Below are 23,867 nucleotides of genomic sequence, written 5' to 3' on the forward strand. Positions count from 1 at the left end.
GCACACTCAGATCAGCACATTCTAGAATCTGGTCCTCAGCCTCACAGGCCTGGGGCCTCAATTTTCTAAGTACAATAAATTTACAATAAAGAGGATACTGGCTTGCTCCGATATCAATGGGGGGAGAAGTTTGCATGAATTGCGGGGCAGGATGGGAGATACTAGTTATATCAACAAAAACAATTACTGGCATCAACCTGTGAGGCTCGAGTGGACCCCCCTCCACTATGGGGCTCTACCTGGGAGAAGCAGAGACCCTCTGTGGGCAGCTCAGGGAATCGGTGGACTTGAACTCCCACAGCCACCCTTCTGTTCTTTCTCCCACAGCTGATGAGGGCTTCACGTCCCCACCACATCACAGGAGAGGGTCCGATGTTCTCGAAGTCTTCAGTCCCCCGAATCAGCCATGCGTCTCCCCCGTAGCTGGTGTGAATCCCACCCATTGTCTTAGCGTTTTACTAGTGCGGCTCTCAGGGGGAGCCCCGAGGTGTGGTCTGTGTGCTGTGAGTTCCCCTAAGAGCACACGGTGCCCCCCCTTCTGAGGTTCATGCCACAGTATCCGGCCCAGAGTCAGTTCCCTACAAATATCTGAATCGACAGCAGTGTTTCCATTCAGCCGTTTATTTCACCCGCGAGCTAACCTTGGTGGACACTGAACACACCTGAAGACCCCTGGTGCCACTACTAAGTTGGCACTAGGCTAACTCATAAGTTTAATCCATCATTTCGTCTGCTATCTAAAAAGTAAAAAGAAGACTGTCAATGTTTTCAAATGAGGAAAGAAATCACACTGGGTTGCATGAAATTATATAATTACTCAATCAGTAATTTTAAGACAGAGGCTCTCAAAGTATGGCCCAAATTGGCCACAGTGCTCCGAAGAACTTGACTTGGGGAGCAATGATGAACTATCCTGCGTCTCCCCTCTAAGGAAGCCGTTCTGGGAAATCTGCAAAGTGTTAAGAACCAAGTTAAAAGAGAGAAAGAGGAAACCACGGGGCTCTGCGGGGAAAGACGTTCCCACTAACAATGTAAAAGCCGATCCTTAAAGTATACAGAACACTCTGCTGCAGGTACCGTGCAGAGCAGGCTGATAAAAATAGAGACCAGAAACTTTTATGCAAATGGAAGCACTCATACGTGGGAAACCATGGTGACAAAAATATCCTTAAGGGGCCAGGTTTCAAGTCTTTTCTGCGATGGACACTGGGCTCACAAAGGTCCAGCAGGCTCTCCTGCTGTCTCTAATGTCTCGTGTCTGATCGACGGGTGTGTCAGAGACTGGAAGACTCGGGCGGGTGGGAAATATTACCAACGCTCTTCCCACAGCACCCAGGGCTGCACAAAACCGCACACAGGTCCCCTTCTAACTTCCATGTTTACAGGGACACGCCTGAGGCTGGCACTTACGAAAATGTGGACAGCGAAGAGCACTGAACACCCCCAAATAGGAACAGAAGTGGGGGAGCACCCTGAGGACACACAGAAATGAGCTGGATAAGAGAATGTCACCATGGCTACTCTCTTAGTCTCAGTTCCACCTGTGGCCTCAAGCCTGTGCTCAGGAGAACAGAGGACAATTTTTGAGACGCCGTATTGAGGCCTCTGTCTTTAAAAGATGTGTGTAGCAGCCCGGCCGGCGTGGCTCAGTGAGTGAGCATCGACCTGTGAACCAGGAGGTCGCGGTTCGATTCCCGGTCAGGGCACAGGCCCGGGGTGCAGGCTCCTCGGTCCCCAGCAGGGGGCGCGCGGGAGGCAGCCGATCAATGACTCCCATCATTGATGTTTCTCTCTCTCCCTCTCCCTTCCTCTCTGAAATCAATAAAAATATATTTAAAAAAAAAAGATGTATAAGTATTAATAGCTTTTCTTTCACTAATGTGGGACGGGGGAAACCACCCACCAGTCGGCACAATTGCCATTTAACACCCATTCGACAAAGGCCAACGTTTCCCAGTATCACAGGCTTGGTGAACAGATGAAAAAATGCCGCTCCCTGTAAATCTCAGGCGGGGGAGGAATATTCCTATTTTGTAACACTGCTGTCCGGATCGGACCGGTGAAGGGCTGCAGCCGGCCGTGTCCCAGGCTCAGCAGGGCTCGGGGACAGACACAGCTGCCTGATGAGCTCCGGCGGGAAGGCTCGGGGACAGCCAGACGCTCCCCAGCCCGCCTGCCGGGCCTGTCCCCCGGGTCCCCTGCTTTTCATCAGGGGAGATGCAGCAGAAACAGGCGCACTCGTCTTCCAGCCAGTCCCAAACGGGTAGCATGAGGGGCCTGGCCCCAATTCTAGGCTTTTCTCCGCCCCCACATACATGGAAGACGAATCTCCCGACAGAAACAGGTCTTCGCCCGCACGTCGAATAAATCCTGCTGCGTGTCTCCCCGGCTGTCCCGCTGCAAACACGCCTCTGCCAAGGTTACTGTTCAATTCGGCTGCAGGCGGGCCCCGGGTTCGAGCAATGACAGGTTCCTCCCGTCTCCCCTCAGACACTTTACCTTTTCTGCTGGGCCGTGGCTTCCAAGCTTGGCCTGGGGATAGGCCCGGAGGGAAACCAGCGCTGTCCCCGGCTGCAGGTCAACTTATTTGGACTCTGACTGGCACGGGTGGCCCCACGCGGACTTTCTGCTGCTGCTGGATCTCTGCTCCTGCTAATTGTCTTGAGCTTTCTGCAAAATTTAATTCAGTCGGAGTCCAGTCTAGTGTCTGGAGAGGAGATCAAAAAATAATATGAATTTTTTTTTAGGTTAGTTTCCCCCCAGTTTTGGATTCTGTCATATAAATTTAAAAATAGAGGGTTATAGCCTTGGCCGGGTAGCTACGTGGTTAGAGCATCATCCAGCTACACCAAGGTTGGGGGTTCGATCCCCGGTCAGGGCATATACAAGAATCAACCAATGAATGAATGAATAAGTGGAGCATTAACAAAACATTGATTTTTTTAATCAATGTTTCTCCCCCCGCCACCTTCCTCTCTAAAGTCTGTAAAAAGGACCTCTTACCTTTTGGGGCAGCATGGACGGGCCTGGAGATTATAATAAAATGCGAAGCAAAATAGGCCAGTCAGAGAAAGACGAATACCACACGATCTCAGTTATATGTAGAATCTAATGAACAAGATAAACTGACGCGCAAAATAAAAGCAGAGGCATGGACGCGGGGGACAGACTGACGGCTGTCAGGGGAGGGGGAGGACGGACGGGACGAACGAAGGTGAGCGAGTGGCTGAAAATCACGCGTGCATCACGCATGGGCCAGGACACGGGGACGCAGCACCAAAGCCCGGACACTAGTCAATAAGCGAGATGCAGAGCGAAGAAAGAAGGGGCTTCAGAGGCTCAAGGTGACAGTGGGTCTTTCACATTAAAAAAAAAGTTACATACTTGCCCCGCCAGGTATGGCTCAGTGGTTGAGCGTTGACCTAGGATCCAGGAGATCGCGGTTTGATTCCTGGTCAGGGCACAGGCCCGGGGTGCAGGCTCCTCGATCCCCAGCAGGGGGCGAGCAGGAGGCAGCCGATCCATGACTCTCATCATTGATGTTTCTCTCTCTCCCTTCTCTCTGAAATGAATAAAGACACACACATATATATATTTTATATATTTTTAAATATATATATATTTAAAAAAATAGTTATGTCCTTTCCTTCAGGCCACACCTCAGATACATGCAAAATAAATACTGCTGTATTTTTCCAAGTATAAGATGACATCGGCTGTAAGCTGCTCCTTCATGTACCACAAAGGAAAATAAATCTTCCCATTACACTGACAGGCCATCAATTCCAGGCCACATTCTGATTTGAGAGATGTAAAATTTTCGGGGGGAAAAAAGTACCTTTTTGGAGAAAAAGTAGTCATTCCGAAGCTAGTCTGAAATATAAGGACCAAGGGAGTGCCAGGATGGCCCGGTGGGAGGGCCAGCGATGACACAGGAGCAGTGCTGGGTGCCCCTGGCTTCCCTGGAGGCTCAGGAGAAAATTCAGGTTCGACGGCAGCTGCTCCCCGATTTCTCCCTGCAGGGGGCAGTGCCGGCCTCCGGATGCGGCCTCGGGTCTTCCCTGGAAACCAGGCGAGATGGGAAAAGCAAACCAGATGGAAACTGGTTTCCACGGCTTTTTTCTTCGCCACACGTGTGCCGGTTCAAACCTCACTCATTTCCATCCCACTCTCCCAGCCCCCCGTCCCCTCGAAAATCAAATCAGAGGTTCGGGAATTAGCTACAGAGAAGGGAGCCGGTGTCCTGATGTTTCTGTTACGCTGCGATGCTCTGATGTCTTCACTGCGTCTATCTGGAGAACATTCGAGATACAGTCAACACAGAGATTCCCTAGCTAAAGAACAAGTCCCAGGCGGGTCCTCCTACCTCCTGATGTAGCTGCCGACCAAGCCTATTAGTATCACTTTTCTCCTGTTATCTCCAGAACCTCTCCAGGGCCCACAGGGTGACGTCTGAGCATAAAACCCTGACTCTAGACTATTTGTCCCCTCTCCCTACACACCACCGAGGCCAGGCTCCTGCTGCCTGAGAACACCTGAGAACACAGTGTCCCGTTATTAACTTTTGCACAATAAAATCATCCGGAAAGTCTAATACTCCTGGTGCACACGACACCCTGGACCAGTGAAATCGGAACCTCTGGGGGGTGGCCCAGGTGTATCTTCTAACTACCCCCCCCAGGGGATCGCCAGGCGCAACCACTTCTCTACCAACGCCCAATGATCTTCTAAGAGGAGCTCTGGGCCTGGGGCACCCCCTGCGCGCCACGTGGAAGGAAGCCCAACCGTGACCCCCGTCCCTGCTCCGTCAGAGCCTTGTTTGGGACCCGAGTCCTAGCTCCCATTCTGACCCCTGCATCCTCCCCCTCTGCTCTGTGACTTAGTTTTGTTTCCTCCAAGCGGGATTGATCAAGTCTGCCTTTGTCGGCACTCAGAAAATTTAATACGGCTCAAGGTCACCGGTGTGAGGGGTCAGCGCACGGCGGTGACCGCGTGGCGAGGACACAAGGGCCCTCACTCGCCCTCAGCCCCGAGACGAGCAAACAGGCTGGTGCAATTCTGTAAACACAGCCCAGGGAGGGGCCCTGAGGTGAGTCTGGGAGCGAGGAGACAGGGAAAACGAAAGGAAACAGCGAACCCAGTGACCTCGGGTTGAAATCCAGCCTCCGGGCCTACTGAACGGCGTCGCATTGGTCATGTTGCAAAACAAACCTGAGCCTGAGCTCCTTTTCAACAAGCAAAGGAACAGTAACCAAACGGGCATCCCTGAGTTACTGGGGAGTTAAACACAGTGCCTGGGCCCCGGCTGGTCGGAGCATCGGCCCCATAGACCAAGGCTGTGGGTTCGATCCCGGTCAGGGCGCACACAAGCACCAACCACTAAAGCATCAATCAGTGGAGCCACAAATCGATGTCTCTGTCTCTCCCTCTCCCCTTCCCGTCTCTCTAAAATCAATACAAACAAAACAAAACAGCATCTGATGCTGGGCACGAGGACCTCAGAGATGTCAGCTGTTATTATTTTTAATTACGAGGACCTTCATCATCATCAAGGTGACTTAAGGCATCGCCACTTATCCCACCTGGAAAGAATCAGTAATAAAAACACCTCAATTACTTTTAAGCGGAAGCTGCTTCTATCTCCTTGGGTGTGTGTTTGTGGACCCAGTTTCACCGTCTTTTCTCCAAAATCGCAGGTCCCGCTTGGGCTGGAATCCAAAGCTCTGGGGACCTCAGGCACTTAGGCGCAGAGCGCGCGCCCCTGGCAACCCTGGCTCCTTCCAAGTGGCGCTCTACACAATCAATCACACCCGCTCTTGTGCCGGGGTCCCCAAGCCCTCCTCCCACTCCGGCGATACGCCGGGAGGACTCCCAGAGCCCGGCATCATGTGCTCGTGCTCAGGGCCGGGATTTATGACAGCAACAGGACACAAAGTAAAACCAGCAAAGATAAAAGGCTCGAGGGGCGACGTCCAGACGAAACCAGGCGTAAGCTTCCCGGAGTCCCCTCCCCGCGGAGCCACACAGGCCGCCCTTAATTCCTGCAGCTACAAATTGTGACCACACCTGTGACACGCTGTCTGCCACAGGAGCTCATTAGAGACTCGGTGCAGGGCTTTTACTGGGGGCTCCACTCACAAACGCCCTCTGCCCGGCACAGCCCCAAATTCAAGGCTCCCAGAAGGAAAAACAGGGTTTTCAGCATAAACCACGTTGTTTCGATGAGCGGTGTAGGCGCAGGGAGCCACTCGTCTGGGTCAGGGGATGGTAGCCACCTCCCCAAATCCAAGCTCCCAGATGCCAGTCGAGGGCCGACCTTGCAGGTGGCCTTGCCAAGGACAAGTCTCAGGTCCGCTGTGTGAACTCCTCCCGCACAACGTTCTCTAGTGAAATGTGTGATTAATTACACCCGAGGGAGGAAGACTACGACTAGCCTCGTGCCACCAAATCAACTCAGATGAGGTCATGTATTGCTGTAAAATGTGTCGTGGAAATCTGCTGGTTTTCAGAGCTTCTTGGGTATTAGAATCACATCTCAGGCATTACAGCTCTATTTTGCTCTGTCTCTGTCTGTCTCTCTGTCTCTCTCCCCTCTTTCTTTGTTCCCTCCTTTCCTTTGTTTCTCTCTCTCTTCCTTCTTGCTCAGTAAGTTCTTAATATTAAGTAAAATGTTCGACAATAACACAAGCATCAGGAGGTGAGAAATGGAAGTGCGCTCTCACAGGTTTCCTACATATAAAGTGCCTGACATCACATGACGGTTGCCCATGGTAAGTTCAAGTCCAATCCTAAAGCAGTGACTAGAACAGCAACACATAGTACAGCTAATGAGCCCAAAAGGAGGCAAAAGGGAATCACAAAAACATATTCAATGAATCCGAAAGGAGACAGAAAGAGAAAGAAAGGGGCCAAAGAGACGGGGCAAACAGAAAACAGATAGCAAATAGCCCGGCCGGTGCGGCTCAGTGGCTGAGCATCGACCCAGGATCCAGGAGATCGGGGTTCGATTCCCAGTCAGGGCACATGCCTGGGGTGCAGGCTCAATCCCCAGTGGGGGGCATGCAGGAGGCAGCCAATCAATGTCTCTCTCATCACTGATGTTTCTATCTCTCTCCCTCTACATTCCTCTCTCTGAAATCAACAAAAACATATTAAAAAAAAAAAAAAAGACTGAAAAGAACAATCAGTCTGTGGGCAGAGGCAGATCTCTGGGTACTTAGAGTTGTTGCCTGATCTGCTCCTGGCCCTGGGGCTTGGAAAAGCAGACCTTGGTGAACATCTTGGTCCTGTCCAAATGCACCCAACCCCAGCAGAGGGAGCCACAAGCTGTAGATTGCGGATAGCTCCAAACAGAGTACTCAGGGCCAGTCACAAACAGCGTCTAGCATTGTCCTGCACCAGAGACCCTGCAAAAAGACTGAGAGTCGTAGCAGATCTACCTAACACATAGAAACAAACCCAAACAGGCAGCCAAAATGGGGAGACAAAAAAAACAAACAAACCAAAAAACAAGCCCCAAATGAACGAACAAGAGAATTCTCCAGAAGGGCTAAATGAAATGGAGATAAACAATTTGTCAGATATAGAGTTCAGAATACTGATTACGAGGATATGGAAAAGATACAGAAACGATAAAAAATGACCAGTCGGAAATGAAGACTGACATAGCAGAAATAAAGAACACACTGGAAGGAATAAATAGCAGATTAGAGGAAGCTGAGGATCGGATCAGTGAATTAGAAGACAGGGTCAAAAAAAATCACTCAATCAGAGAACCAAAAAGAAAAAACAATTAAAAAACAGGAGGACAGTTTAAAGGAGCTGTGGGGCAACATGAAACGTAACAATACCCGCATGCCAAGCATTCAAAGAAGAATTAGCACCTACACCCCTCAAACTATTCCAAAAAATCCAAGAGGAGGGAAAACTTCCAAGCTCTTTTTAGAAGGCCAGCACTATCCTAATTCGGAAACCAGGTAAAGAAACGACAAAGAAAGAGAATTACAGGCCAATATCCCTGATGAACACAGATGCCAAAATCCTAAAAAATATTAGCAAAATGGATGCAGCAATATATTAAAAAGACCATACACCACAACCAGGTGGGATTTATTCCAGGGATGCAAGGCTGGTATAATATCTGCAAATCAATAAATGTGATACATCACAAAAACAAAAGACAAAAATCACATGATCATAACAATAGATGCAGAAAACGCGTTTGACAAAATCCAACATCCATTTTTGAAAAAAACTCCCAGCAAAGTGGGAACAGAGGGAACAAACCTCAACATAACAAAAGCCACATATGACAAATCTATAGCCAACATCATACTCAATGGGCAAAAGCTAAAACCATTTCCCCTAAGAACAGGAACAAGACAGGGGTGTCCACTTTCACAACTGTTACTCCACACAGTACTGGAAGTCCCAGCCACAGCGATCAGACAAGAAGAAAACATAAAAGGCCTCCAAATTGGAAAGGAGGAAACAAAACTGTCATTATTTGCAGATGACACGATATTGTACATAGAAAACCCTAAAGACTCCACCAAAAAAGCTACTAGATTTAATAAATGAATTCAGCAAGGTAGCAGGATACAAAATTAACACCCAGAAATTGATGGCATTTTTATTCACCAATAATGAACTCTCAGAAACAGAAAGTAAAAAAAATCCCATTTACTACTGCAACAAAAAAATTAAGATACTTAGTAATAAACCTAACCAAGGAGGTAAAAGACCTGTACTCGGAAAACTACAGGACACTGAAAAAAGAGATAGAGGAAGATATAAACAAGTGGAAGTATATACTGTGTTCATGGATTGGAAGACACAACATCATTGAAATGTCCATACTTCCCAAAGCAAGGTACAGATTCGATGCAATGCTCCTTAAATTATCAACAGCATATTTCACAGAGCTAGAACAAATATTCCAAAAATTTGTACAGAACCAAAAAAGACCCTGAATAGCTGCTGCAATCTTGAGAAATAATAACAAAGTTGGAGGGATCACAATATATCAGGCTATACTACAAAGCCACTGTAATCAAAACAGTCTGGTCCTGGCACAAGAACAGATCTATCCATCAGTGGAACAGAACAGAGAGCCCAGAAATCGACCCACCCCATGATGGTCAGTTAATATCTGACAACGAAGGCAAGAGCATACAATGGAGTAAAGGCAGTCTTTTCAATAAGTGGTGTTGGGAAAATTGGACAGGTACATGCAAAAAAATGAAACTAGACCACCAACTTACCCATACACAAAAGCAAATTCAAAATGGATAAAAGACTTAAATGTAAGACATGAAACCATAAAAATTCTAGTGGAAAACACAGGCAGCAAAATCCCAGACATCTCTCGTGGCAACATGTTTGCTGATACATCTCCTAGGGCAAGGGAAACTAAGGGGAAAATAAACACATGGGACCACATCACACTAAAAAGCTTCTGCCCAGCAGAAGAAACCACCAACAAAACGGAAAGGGGGCCCACTGTATGGGAGAACGTATTTGCCAACGACACATCCGATAAAGGGTTAATATCCAAAATGTATGAGGAACTCAGAAAACTTAACAAAAGGAAGATAAACAGCCCAATAACAAAGAACTTATGCTCCCCTATGTCATAGCAGCGCAATTTACAATAGCTAAGATCTGGAAAAGGCCCACGTGCCCATCAGCAGATGAGTGGATAAAAAGCTGTGGCACATTTACACCGTGGAATACTATGCAGCTGTGAAAAAGAAGGATCTTTTATCCTTTGGCACAGCATGGCGGGAACTAGAAAGTACTATACTAAGTGAAATAAGCCAGTCAGAGAAAGATAAATACCACATGATCTCACTCATATGTGGAATCTAATGAACAAAATAAACTGATGAACAAAACCGATCCAGAGACATAGAAGCGTGGAACAGACTGAGGATCTCAGAGGGAAGGCGGGGAGGGTGGGAGGGGGGTGTGGGTGGGGAGAGATTACTCAAAGAGCTTACATGCGTATATGCATAGCCCATGGACACCGGCAACAGAGAGGGGAAGGCCTGGGGGTGGGGGGAGTGCAAGGGGGCAATGGGAAGAAAAGGGGTCATTGTAATACTTTTGACAATAAAACTAAATTTAAAAAAATCTGTTGAATGCTGTAAAACACATTGGGATTGTATTTACAGTACTAAGTAACTCCATTGAACAAAAAAAATTGCTCAAGTCAATGACTTAAGTTTCTTCCTTCAGAATCTAGCAAAAGATCACATTTAACCCAAAGTAGAAGAGAGCAAATATAGAGATCAAAATGGAAATCAACAAAATAGAAAGCAGTGGACACAAGAGAGAAAATGAAATTTAAATTACTTGATAAAATTGATAATATGTAATGTTGACAAAATAGCCAGACGTGATGTGAAAGAGTGAAGCCCCATATGCTAATGGGACAGATTACATCAGGGCAAATTCTATAGTGAATGTCAGGGAACTTCATGAACTCTAGGCCAATAAATTTAACACTGCAGATTAACAGACAAATTCCTTGAAAGACAAACTAATAAAGCGTCGTGCAAGAAGAAATAGGTCCTCCGAGTAGCCCTGAGTCTATTTAAAAAATTAAATTTTTAGTGAAAAACATTCTAAGAAAACTGTAAGCTGGTGAACAGTGGCAAAATTTATAGGTTAATTTTTTTTGTCTTGTTTTTTAAATATATTTTTGTTGATTTCAGAGAGAGGAAGGGAGAGGGAGAGAGAGAGAAATATCAATGATGAGAGAGTCAGTGATCGGCTGCCCCCTGCTGGGGATCGAGGAGCCAGCAACCCGGGCCTGTGCCCTGACCGGGACTCGAACCCCCATCTCCTGGATCCTAGGTCCATGGTCAACTGCTGAGCCACGCCGGCTGGGATAGAGCTTAATGTTTTTGAAGAGTTGCAACAAATACTAGTTTAGGATCTATTTCTAATAGTAACACATGTAACACACTTGACCCCAATGAAACTGATTTTCAAGTTTACCATATTCTGCAGAAGACTGCGTAGACCATTCCTCCTGAGCCAGTCGCCCCAACTAAAGCGGAATTCCCTTAGTTAACAGACTCACAACATGTTTCATTTTTAAGGTTTAGTTCAACGGTTCCACGTGTGCTAGTCCTCCTACCCTCCAATTAAAATAAAAAACCCAGCAGAAACGTATCCGTGGGCACCGCTGGGAAAGGTGTCCTTTCAGGCAGCAAAGGCTTGTCCTTTGCATGATCCCTGGGCCCCTCTGTCCTGAGACAGCCTGGGAGGAGCTGGAGTGACACAGCGGCCTAACGCCCACCTTTCTTTATTTAAGCAGGAACCTGTGACAGGGGCATTCAGGCTCTTGGCAGGTCTCCTAAGGGAAGCAGGCGTGGCCTGTTTTAAACCGTCCATCCAGTAAGCAAACACAAAAATTCACTTTCCTTTGTTCCTTAGGCCTCCCAAACCCACCTGATAGAGTCTGCTCGCAGGAGAAGGTCCACAGGGGCAGGAATTTATTTCCTTGCGATCTGTCATCTTTAGGAAGAATAACCGCCTATGCCCAGGAAGTCAGGAAGAAAAAACCTAAAAAAGAGATTATTTTTAGTCTATTGTGCATGCAGTTTTTTTTAGAAAACACCACGGTCACATGAATTTATGAAATGGGATCTTTTTATCCTTAAAAAGAGGGCACACAGAGTCCTAGAGAAGCCATCAATAGCACCGGATCGAAGACATGAAGGGCCGGGAGTGGGGAGTTTCTGAGAGGCGCCGGGTCGCCTTCAGCGTGAAGCTTACCTGTCCCCCTGGAGTCCCCGCGGAGGGGCCTCGCTCCTGCTCGGGAGGCGCTCCCAGGTCCCAGGCCCGCGTGGGGGGCGGGGCGGGGCTCTGCAGAGCTTCTCCTGCCCCGGCTTGTGCGGGACAAACCAAGCCCATTCGCCAGGGCCCGTGGCGGCCCTGCCCTTTCCTGCCTGGGGAAGGGTACTGGCGGGCAGGCGGGGTGCCAGCTGACTCACAGGCGGAGGGGACAGGGCCCGGCCGCCTCAGCTCCATGCTCTGCACAGCAGGATCCGAGAGTGACTTAAAAATCCGGAGAGATTCTAGAGTGATGGCTAACACCCCCGGGGATACCCTGGAGATATCATGCATCCTGCATACCCCCCATCGGATGTGACAATAAAGGCACGTCTGAAAAACCAGACCCCACGCCCGGCCGGTGTGGCTCAGCGGTCGACCACCAACCTGTCCCGGCCTGATTCCCGGTCAGGGCACTTGCCCGGGTTGTGGGCTGGATCCCCAGTGGGGGGCGTGCAGGAGGCAGCCGAGCCATGACTCTCATCACTGATGTTTCCCTCTCTCTCCCTCTCCCTGAAATCAATAAAGACATATTTAAAAAACAAAAAAAAATCCCAACAGGCCCCATTCTAGTCCAAAGGAAAACAGGCGATTCCAGACCGGAGGCCAGTCCACAGTGCCCCTGGCCAGGGCTCCCCGGCACTGTCAAGGTCACGAGTAACAAGGACCAGAGGCGACTGGGGAGACAGCTGAATGTCATGTGGGAGCCTGCTCTGGAGCTGGGAAGAAAGAGCCCATTTATGAAAACCTGATGAAATCTAAATACAACCTGTAATCTAAGGCATGTTTCAATGGTAACGTTAGTACTAATAACTAATCTTCCGAGGCGGGTGGGAGGGTTTTCCCCAGTGTTTCGGCTGTGGCAACGCGTAGGTACTTGATAAATGTTAATATCTTTTCTCATCAAGGTGGGGAGGGGGAGATGTGCTTCCCTGGAAAACTATGCACTGTCTCCAACAGAAACTTCCAGATCGTCCGACTTTAGCCTTTCCCCGCCCTTGAACTGTAACTTGGTGAATTTTAGATGATTAACAGCGATGCAAAGTAATTCTTGGGTAGAGTTACGCAAATCAATTCTGTTCCGTGGCGGAGCAAGGTTCCCGTCCATCGGAAAAGGCTGGCCTGTATCATTTGCAAACCATTCAACATATTCATTGTATTCATTCAACATCCTTCGGCTCCATTGTTGGAGAGAGTCGTTGAAGGACCCTGAGCTGGGCCCCGGCCACCAGGGACTCCCCCCACTTCCCTGTCCTTGGACTGCACCTCCCGCTCCCGGTTCCCGCAGCGGGTCCTTTTCAGGGGTGCGGCCCTGCGGCAGCAATGGGTTGCTGAGACCACCTGGGCTCCAGGCGAGCCTCAAGGACCTGGGGGTGTGCAGAGCTGCGCCCCAGACAAGCCGTGTCCTGTCAGTTCCCTTCTTCTTACTCCTGCCACCCCAGCCTAGAGTGGTCTGTCCTTGCCGTCCGTGTAGGGGGACCCCTTAGTGAACCAACACCCACAGACATCTGTGTTTTTATGGCTTCTCATTGAGCCGGCTGTAACGTCTTAGCCGGGTCCCCTCTTTAATAACAAGTAAAATAAAACCTCTCACACGGACACTGCACAGCTGTGTGGTGGCCGCGATTTCACCGTTTGGGGAAAATCACCCTCCTGCCCCGATATGAGACGTGCAGTTTTGGTCATCAAGTTGAATGGACAGTGGGTTTCAAATACATGAGCGGTTAAAAGGAAGAAAGCCTGCAATCTGGGCGAACTCAACCCGGACACTGGGCCACCTGCTGAAGAGCTTGCAGAGCTGCGGGCCGGGAGGACTTCCTGGGGGAGGGGGCTGAGGCCCGATCCACCCAGGCCCCAACCCTGCTTAGGGGAAACTCAGCTACTTCCCGGCTACACAGCCAGAGGCAGCCTTTGCCATTTAAGGGAAGCCGACGAGGCTGTGTGTGTGTGGGGGGGGGGGTAGTGGTGGTGGTGGTGGGGGGACAGTTTAGCAGCAGCAGCAAAAATCCTTGCAGCAAACCTGCTGACTCCCCAAATGGCCCAAGCGCTCTTGCTCTTTCCAAAGGCCTGAGTAAAGTGGAGCGTTACCAAAAGGAAGCCTTCACTGAGACAAGCATTGCTGCCTGGCCAGTGTGGCTCAGTGGTTGAGCATCGACCTAGGAGCCAGGAGATCGCAGTTCGATTCCCGGTCAGGGCCCAGGCCCAGGTTGCGGGCTCGATCCCCAGTCGGGGGCGTGCAGGAGGCAGCCGATCCATGACTCTCACCATTGATGTTTCTCTCTCTCCCCCTCTCTCCTCTCCTCTCTCTGAAATCAATAAAGATATATTTAAAAAAAAAAAAAAAGCCTTGCTGTGTTTCCAATGACTACATCTTGAGAGAGACGCGATCCCAAAGAAGAAAAATCCATTTTCTGGTCTGACCTACAGCTGCGCGCAGTGCGCACCGTGATCACACTGGGCCTGTGTGACGTAGCCTCTTATCTTCAGACTTTCTGATTTTTATTTTCACTTTTGGACTTTCTGATTTTCTTGTGCCCCCAATTTATAGCTTTCCCTCGCCAGTCTGAACCCCGGCTTGCTTCCCCCCACTGTCCATTGATCGCCTGCCTTTCCGTTTGTTAATTTCCACCCTTTAGACATTCAGTCACACTTTTCAGGGTGCAGCTAATTCTCCTGCCACGTGCCACCATCACGTGACCATGGACGTTTCCAGCTCCTGGGGACACGGCCTCCAGAAGCCCACCCTGCTAAAACGTGCACTTCGGGGCCACACAAAACATGCTCAGGCGACCGGGCGACGTCCCTGCTGGCATTTTAAGTGCTGACTCTCTGAGCCTACTCCCTACAACTCCCCCTCAGAGGGAGATGCTGTAACAAAACTGGAATTCGCGTAATATAGTAAAATACAGCTTATTCAGGGGAGGTAACAGGATGTCGGGATTGGCTTGGATCTCCAGAAAAGTGATTAGGTTTTATTACTGGGGAGGAAAGACAGGGGCTATAAGAAAGGCGGCTTCACAGGCCCAAAGCCACGGACTGTTTTCGTCTCCTGCGTTGGTGTGTTAATTGGGTCCCCGTCTTGGTTTCTTGGAATCCCCCGAGCACCTGTTCCCAATGATGTGCCTGGCAAAACATACTCAGTTTGCAATCGGAGGCTGGGGCTTTCAAATGAGAGGCACTGAACATGGGCCCACATTTCACAAGTTCATCAGTGTCACCGAACACCCTCCGGAGTAAGGAGCCAGGTGACAAGCCATCCAGAGGGTGGGTGCAAATGTCAGTGTAAAAATTCAGGACTAGGTCCAGATCCCTCTGACACTGAGAGGATTGGCTGAGGCTCTCTTCCCTATAAATCAGGGGTGGGGAACTTTTTTTCTGCCAAGGGCCATTTGGATATTTATAGCATCATTCTCGGGTCGTACAAAATTATCAACTTAAAAATTAGCTGCTATATTTGGTCAAACATTTAACTAACTCACCCCTAAGGTGATGGCTGGAACTGCTTCTCTTTGGTGAGGCCTTGGTAGGGCCAGGCCAAATGATTGCGCTGGCCGTATGTGGCCCGTGGGCTGGATGTTCCCCAGCCCCGCTTTAAATGGTCTAAAATATATTTTGTATTTAACTAAACAGGGTCTTAGGTTTCCTATCCATTTTAAAACCAGCCTAATAGGAAGTTCAAACTAAACAAAGTTATATTTTAAAAGAGTAAGCCCTTTATCGGATGTATAATTTTCAGGTTAGGTGTCTCCCAATAAGAAAAAAAGATTTAGCACCTGTATACTGGAAATTAAGGAATTCATTTCATTTTAAAATCTCATTTCTTACTAGCATTTTTATTTCGGGTCCACATCTTCATAGCAAGTGTCAGCAATAGTCATTATGAAGATGGACCTAATCTGTAAAACAGGTAATTGTGTACCAAGCCAGCTTGAAAATATTATTATGATGCACTTAATAAAGCCCCACGTATTTCCAGACTGCTTTCAATCCATTAATTAGTTATTCTGTACTTCCCTTGTAGGTCATCATTACAGCCAGTAATTGGAGGCTGGGTGAATGAAAATTTACTCGAATTATAAGTTCCAGGCAGTCACAATAGGCTGGAGACTTCGAGTCCAAAATCAGTTAATGTCCCTGTGCATCTATATTTTAATTTTCTGATTAGTTGAGTAAACAATTTACGGAAATAGTGCTAAACAGGTCTGCCTTCTGTCTTCGAATTGATCTTCTGCTGGTGGCATGTGTGCTCATCCCAGTGACGTGAGCTTGGTTCACCCCCGGGGATCTCCTTCCTCAACTTGGGGCTGCCTGGAGTCACTGCTCCCGCTGATCCCCTTGTATATGGTCTACCTGCTCCGTACTCCACAGACTGGGCCCTGCAGCCGCTGCTGTCGGATCCTCCTCCCTCTGTGGCTCCCTAGCTCTCGAGCGGTTATATCCATGTCTTTTCCCTGCACCAAAGTGTGAGCCCCTGGAGGGCAGGGGGGATCTTATCTTATCTCCATAGTGTGCACCTGAGAGCTTGGCCCATTGTTGATTGGGGGACACACATGGCCACCTGGCTTCAGGCCACCTGAATTATTGGGCCAGTATAGAGTTCACAGTAACTGAAATAAAATGCTCCTATATGTGGTCTCAGTCACACTTCATCGCACCAGCCTGGCCTCTGCAGGCATCCTAGTCTGTGACCCTGGTTGTAGCTTGTGCGAATCAATGTGTCGAATGGATATCTCATTGTACAGGGAATGGAAAATTATCCTAATATTCTGGTCTTGAAAATTCCTTAGGGAAATGAGGTAGAAAAATACAACCCTATGATACAGTGGACAAAAAAGCATTTCTGAATATTGGACAGAGGGAGGCCGCTCTGAGCATTGCAGTAGTCAAATTAGAGACGAAAACAAAGTGAGTTGTGTTCTTTGTAGGACCCGGGGAATGCAAACCAGCCGGCCGCTGCAGGGAAGCCTGGATTTGCATTCCCGAGCTGACTGAAAACTGTGCGGATCACCTTAAAACAGTCACCAGAATTTCAAAAACAATGACCCTGACCAGCATTCCAAGTGCACACTCAACGGCCCATTTCTCCCGGCTGATCCCAAGATGCTCCTCACTGTGGCCAACGACAACATGCCAGGGTGTGACCCAACAAAGGTGGCTCTGCGTGGGGCCGTGGCAATGACGTGCGGTGTGAGACGCTCCCGTGGCCTGGTTTAATCCGGGGGGGGGGGGGCTTAAGCAATCGGCTAAATGGATGGGATTCACAGCACCAGACAAAAATGTTGGTGATTAGTGAGTACCCTTGAGCAAGGTTGAGATTCACCTAAAAAAAAGCCAATTTGGGTTTGCTTTACCCACCTGGTGACTGGGGGATGGAATCTTTTAAGATTTACCCTGCATGTCTCTAATAATTTTAACTTTTTAAAAGCAACTATGACCAGATGTTCATCCTGACCATGGAATTCTTACCTATAAAAGTTCTCATATCCGTAAAAGCGTAACATTGAGCAACTTACCAGTTGTGAACATTTCCAGCTACAGCTTATGCTCAAAGTGTGTCTAAGCACCTAACATAATTTGCTACATGGGATTATTATTAAGACGATTAAATGCTGGCGCTGGTTTCCAAAGGCAGGCTGTAAAATAAGCCTTCTGAGTCATTAGGAGGACGACTCCTTTTCTGGTAGGGCAACTCCCTTGTTCAAGAAACTGAAACCCTACCAACCACCCGCAGGAAAACGCACAGCTAGTTAAGTGGCAGGGTTTGCTCTGAATTGCCTCACTCAGTTTGGTCTCTCCGCACCTGCCACTATAAACAGAGGCTATGCTTTCTAGAATGTGACATGAGGATTACAGGATAGGAAAAAGCGTGAGTAAATATAATAACAAAAACTCTTTGCACTAACCATAAAAGGCGTGCCATTCCCTCAACGCCATTAACAAAGTACACATCCTGCCTTAAAACACGCACTAACCACCTGCCACTTGCACAATGGACCACATTTTGCCTGGACCATCACATGGGCTTCACCCCTGGTAGGTCTAGATCTATGTTTTTATCTGAGTTGTTTTCCTACTCAGCTTTCATTGGCACAGAAACGACAAGAAGAACCGATGAAGGAAACTGTGAGGGACGCTAGGTACCAACGCTCTGTGTCACTGTTAGCAGATCTCAGATACCTTTCTCTTGGGCCCTTGGGAGACGTGTACTCACAAGATTCGCCTCCAGTTCTGCAACTAGAGCCCGGCTGGATTGACGGACAGCCAGCGCCGGTGGGATGACACAGGCAGGCCTGTCCTGGGTCCCGAGGAGCAGAGAAGGGCTGGAGCTCTGGCTGCTGTGCATTTACACACAGGGCCTTCTCTCTGACAGAGAAGCCTCCTTTCACGCATGGGCAATGTCTGCAGGCGACCACAGCCATTGCAACACATCCTATTTAAATTGCTGCGGCTCCTTCCAACAGGCACGGTGACATTGCTGACATACCTCCACTGAAGAGCTTCCGAGCGTGTGACAGGCACCATCGGCTGCGACAGCAAAGGAGCGCTCAGGGGATCCACAGAAGGCAAGCCTGCCGCTGAGAACCTAAGAGAACAGGTGAAAACTGTTAGACTGCCACGTGGCCACGCGCCTGCCGTCTAGGGCGCAAAAGCAGAGGTGCCGGGGAGGGCCCACGCAGGTGCGGCCAGTGAGGGATCTGCGGCGCCATCACCTCGTTGACAACAGAGTTGTTTTTCAGACGCCAAATACTTGGTCGCTTATGGAAATTGAGAAGGCAAGGCAGAGAAGACCACCTACTGAAAATACAGATTTTATTTATTAGGGCCTGCAATGGGAGACCTGGTTCAAAACCTGTTTAAATCAAGCAGCTCAGTGTCACAACGGTGCAGTGACACATCTATCAGCCCGAGTCCAACGGCTGCTCTCAGGGCTGCCCGTGGTTTTGCAGGGGAGTTAAATCAGTTAAGGCGACAGCACCGGTGCACTTTTCCTCCGCAAAACACACAGACGCGGCGGGTGACATGTTGGGACGATTTAAAAAAATCCCTCAACGAAGTTGGACAGGCGCGCACCGCGAGCAGGGGAGGAAGGTGCACCCTGGAGCTCTGCATCCGACCGTGTTTCACTTTCTGTAGCATCTGACGACTGAAACAAGCTGTTACTCAGTGTTGACTTGCGGTTGGGCCTTGGGGACCACAGAACAGGAACCCCCTCCGCTGCGGCCGGAGGTAGAAGGAAAAAGCTTTTCTTGTGGGCTCCCTCACTATTCTCAGGCCGTCGTTAGCCAGCTTGAGAGGCGTGGCTGCTGCTGCTCCTGAGGGCCCTTTCCCCTCTTTCCTTTATATTCTATTTGCCGCGGTTACTGGTCTCCGGGGCAGGAGACGATGCCCTGGCCAAAGCGCAGCGGAAAAGTCTAACGTGCCACCGGCCTGAGGCTGCTCTGACTGCGCCGCTCGCTGAATTCAGGTTCCTTCATGCGTCCGAGGCTTATTTCCCTCGTCTTAAGCCAGGGGTGCTACGAGCCGCCTGGCTAATACATCTGGAAATGAGTATGGTGACGCGATGCGCCACGTGCGCACGCGGCGCGGGTTCCAGGGCGCGGCCCCGGTGCCTCCTGCCAGGTCGGGGGGGGCGGGTAGGAACGGGGGTGCTCTCTCACCTCTGCGCTTCGGGCACCTCTGGGAGCCAGGCGCGCGTCCCTGGGGGCAGTGCAGGCTCGCTCCTAGGCAGCGTGAAGGCTGCGAGCCACACTTGTCCCCTTTGCTGACTTTGAACTAAAGCGCGCGCGCCACTCCGCAGTCGCGGCCGTACCTTGAGGACACCCGCCGTGTCCCGGGAGCCAGCCCAGGCCGAGGGGCCGCGGCGAACTTCCTCCCCGCGCGGCCCCGCGCCCAGGAGCGCGCGGGGCGCCGCCTTGCATCAGCCGGACCTACGGCGGCCGCGCCCGCGCGCCCCGGGGCCGCTCCAAGGTGACGCGCGGCCGCCTCCTCCCCCGAGGGCGGGGCTGGCGCGCGGGGGCCGAGGAAGTGGGGCGGCCCCGGCCGTGCCCCCGCCCCCGCCGCGGCCCAGCTGCTCCGGGCGCCGGCGACGGCGGGGACGGCGGCGCGGGTCCCGCGCACGTGAGGGGCGCGCGGCGGCCCCGGTGCCCCCGGACGCGGGCTCGGCCAGGTGAGGGCGGGGCGGGCGCACCTGGCTGCGCGCGGGCGGGCGCGGGTGGGCTGCTGCTCCCCGAGGAAGTGAGGAAGTGCCACCGGGAATGGCTGGTTCAGGGTCCGAAGGGTGCCGAGGGCGGGGGCCAGGAACCCGAAGTGCAGGTGCTGGGCGCGCGCGGGGGCCGGGCCGGGGCGCGGGGGGGGGGGTCCTGCCCCGGATTCTTTGCGTTCGGTCGGACACACTGGGTCTCCCGGGGTGCGGGGCACTTAGCCAGCGTCCCGCCGCCCCCGGGACTCGGCAGAGGTCAGCCCCGCACCTGGGCGGGATCTGTGGGCCCCTCGGTGGGCACCCGGAGATTCCACTTTGCTCCGCACCACGGGAGCAGAAAGCCTTACAGTTGTGGAGGTTCCAGTGTCTGGTCACATTGAAAAGAAAAAAAAAAAAAAAAAAAGGTGATGGCTGTGTCGTTGGGAGGAAATTGCTTCCGCAGTTAGCCACCAGCGCACTGTCCATTTGTTAAGCAAATAGTGGGCCGATGGCTTTAAAAATGGGTCGCTTTTCTGTAAACTGGGTGAGAACCCCCGAAGGAACATCTGCGCCAGGGCGGAGGGTCCCCGCCGCCCCCAGACGCTGCCCCGAGTGCGCTCGGCCTGAGCTTTGCGCGCGGCCCCTGCGGACCCCGCGCCGCTGACCCCGCACCTTGGGGCCTGGGAACGGGCCTCAGTGCCCGAGCCTCGGACGGGGCCGTGGGCTCTGGTTTCCACATTCGTTTTCCACTGGGGTCAGCAGCCTTTCGGTTGAACAAATATTTGTCGTGCGCCTGTCGCGGGGGCTCTGCGCGAGCCAGGCTGGTGTGCAGGGGCGCGCAGGCCTGGCGGCCCGGGTGTTGGCACAGAGGGGACCTGCAGGGCGCACAGGTGGGTGTTAGGGAGAGACCGAGGGCACACTGGGCTTTTGCTTCCCCTCACCCCTCTCACCTGTGCTAATAAGCATTTAAAGGCAGGGAGAGTGTAAAAATAAGAATGTCATTAGCCTGGTCCCTGGTCCAAAGTGACAAGGGTCACCAAGACCACCCTTAAAATAAGGTTAGTAAGAACCAACGCTTGGCAAGGGCCCGGGCCGGGCACTTTATCTTGTTGAGTAAAATTTGCAAAGTAGATATTTAACTCCCCCTGAACAGATGGGAAACTAAGGCAGGAGAACCCGGCCCTTTGTTCAAGGTAGTTACACCATGACCAATCTGGGGCGAGAACGTGAGCGGCTATTTTTAAAATATAAAATTTAGCCTGTGTCTTCCTTTACATAATTTCAGGGGCCTAATACACCCAAGGGGGACAAGTCAGTCACACTGTGTGTGATTCCTTGTATCTCACACATTGAAGTCACAGCTAATTTTCATAGTTTTCATGTGCTTTATATAATTCAGCTTGATTTATAGTAATTTATATGTAAATTAATATAGGAAATTAATTTGCATATAAATCAATATGTAAATAAATTGATTCATATTAATTACATATAAATTTATATAAATCAGGCTGATTTATAATTTATATGAATCGGCTTGATTGGACATAATTCAGCTTGGTTTCTTTCATAGCCTCCAGCCGAACAGAGGACAGTGTTGTCACCTAGAAGGGATTTTGCGTTGATGTGTAAATCTACAATCATATATGAATAAATATAGCTAATATTTATTTTAAAATATGTATGTATTTTTCCTTAAATCTATCTGTGGAAATGTAGAGTACGACACCTTTGGAAAGAAATCCTAAACTTCCTAATTTGGTCTTTGAGTAAAGGAACCATAACAACGCGACTGACAATTTCTTTAAGTGCGTGTAAACCACAGAAGGGATTTTCCAATTAAAATTATTATATTGTATGGGTTGAGAATGAAAATAGTGCTTAGAATTTTAATTAATCTTTCCTGACAGAGAACACATGCTTTCCTGAAGTTGTCCTTATAATCACTGGTGATTACGCGCAAAAATTGAGGGATTTTCTATTTAAATTAGCGTCAGGAGTTGCAGAGAGCGTCTTGTTGGAGGAAGTCTGTATGTGTTGGCAGGATCAGACAGGATGCCCTGCCTGGATCTTGCTTTCGACAGTGACATTGATAACATGCCTAGAGCTCCTCTTCAGAAGCATTTGAAATCCTGCCTGGAAGGTGCTTAACAGGTGGGGCTGGCTTGGCTGAGATGCTGTAATTGGAGGGCAGGGTGGGTGATGAATGGAAGAAAACTCCAGAAAAGCCAAAGGGCTGTGGAGCAGGAGTATGAAAACAGGGGCAGGCCCAGATTTTGTAAGACCTAAAAGGTAAACATCTGAAACTAATACAAAATAGCACTGAATGTAAACTGTCGTTGAAAAAAAAATTTTTTAAAAAGGCAAAATTTGGAATCCTTCCTTAAGAAAAAGTCATATGAACTTAGTGATGAAAGCGAATCCGTATTTAGAATGAGAAAAAGAAATTATACGAATATGCTGCAGAGTTCTGCTTCTGCTGAGACCTTTTTGGGCAATTTACCAGAAATGCTCATAAAGAAATGCTTCCTGATTGCAGGCTTCCCCGGTCCCCAAGAGCACCGAGCTTGGCCCAGCAGCCTGAGCTGGCAGGGCCTGTGCCAGGGAGAGGCCGGAAGCTGAGCTCCACTAACTCCCAAGGTGAAAGGGACCGTTGTTGGTTGCAGGCAAGGGACTCATGGCTCATTGAACATAGAAAAGACTTCTAGCTGGGCTGGGGGGGGATCCGGGCGCTTGGGGGGCTGGGGCACCTCATGTCCAGTGAACAGTTCTGAGGGAAGGCCCCTGAGCTGGTCTCTAGTCTGGTTGGTTCTCCAGGGGTGCCTCTGGCTCTCTCAGCTCTCAGATCTGTCTGTCACCATTTATTGAGGGGTCTCTGTGTCCCAGGCACTGAGTCAGGCAAGTCCTGATCGCCAGGGAGCTCCCCGTCTCACGGAGCTGGTTGCACTGAGGACCGTCCAGTGGGACAGGTGTTGGCACGCAGGCCTGGGGAGCTCCTGAGGCTGGAGCTGAGCTGGGAATTGGTGGAGCTACTGAAACTGGGGAGTCCGGGAAGGGCCTCAGCGTGGGGAACACAGCAACCTGAGTTCTAAGAAGCTGCCCAGGTCATTCTGGAGCTGAGGTTGGAGAACCGCTCTTAGTATTTATTAGAACTGTGAGGGTGTGGGCTTCCTTGTACAGAGGGAAGGAAGGGAAGATTAACAGGAGGGCTAATATATCATTACTGTAATCTAGTTATAATTTATAATACTGTCCCTGACGTTTACTGAGCCCTCAGACTGCGCCAGGCATTGTGCTAAGAATTATTAACTCTTTAATCCATGATCACAGTCCTTCCTACCTGTATTATCGCCTGTATTTCAATGCGAGGAAACTGAGGCACAGGGACAGGAAGGGCCGCGTCCTAGGTCCTACAGCTGTAAGGATGGAAGTGCAGGCAGGCGGTGTGGTCCCAGTGCCTCCCCTCGCACCCCCGGGGACAGTTTCCAGGATGTCCTTGTCCTGTGTGAGTATTGCGGGAGAGGCCTGGCAGGCAGGCCTGGCGTTGCTTGGAATGGCCTCACTGAGCAAGGTACTGATCTGCTCACCACTTGGAGTTAACAAGTTCTTCTTTAGGGGCAAACTGCCAGAATCCAGGGGAAGGATGTCATAGTCATTCACTCCTACTGAAAGTTTCACAAGCAGATGGACACGGTTGCACATCTCTGCTTGCAGAATGTGGAATCTCCGCTCTCCCCGCGTGAGTGTGCGCTCAGCTGGGTTTCCCCGTGGGTGGCGGTGGGTGGTGGCCTGGACTCAGGATGCTGGGGCTTGATCTGAAGATTAGCACAGAGACTCCTGCCCT

The 23,867-nt window shown here is 50.1% G+C and overlaps 1 long non-coding RNA gene across 2 annotated transcripts; it reads right to left on the minus strand.

Annotated features, from left to right (window-relative positions):
- Positions 1-608: 608 nt before the first annotated feature.
- On the minus strand, positions 609-19,804 carry LOC308550670. 2 transcript variants are annotated; one of them, XR_013997951.1, is made up of 5 exons: positions 19,655-19,785; positions 18,329-18,427; positions 11,461-11,574; positions 3,385-3,562; positions 609-2,707 (listed from the first exon to the last, which is right to left on the minus strand). It is a non-coding gene; the product is annotated as an uncharacterized lncRNA (long non-coding RNA). The 2 variants fall into 2 exon arrangements; XR_013997950.1 differs by lacking the exon at positions 3,385-3,562 and having other exon boundaries at positions 19,503-19,804.
- Positions 19,805-23,867: the final 4,063 nt, after the last annotated feature.

This window comes from Miniopterus schreibersii (assembly GCF_964146895.1).
Source record: "Miniopterus schreibersii genome assembly, chromosome: 22".
Classification (NCBI taxonomy): Eukaryota; Metazoa; Chordata; class Mammalia; order Chiroptera; family Miniopteridae; genus Miniopterus; species Miniopterus schreibersii.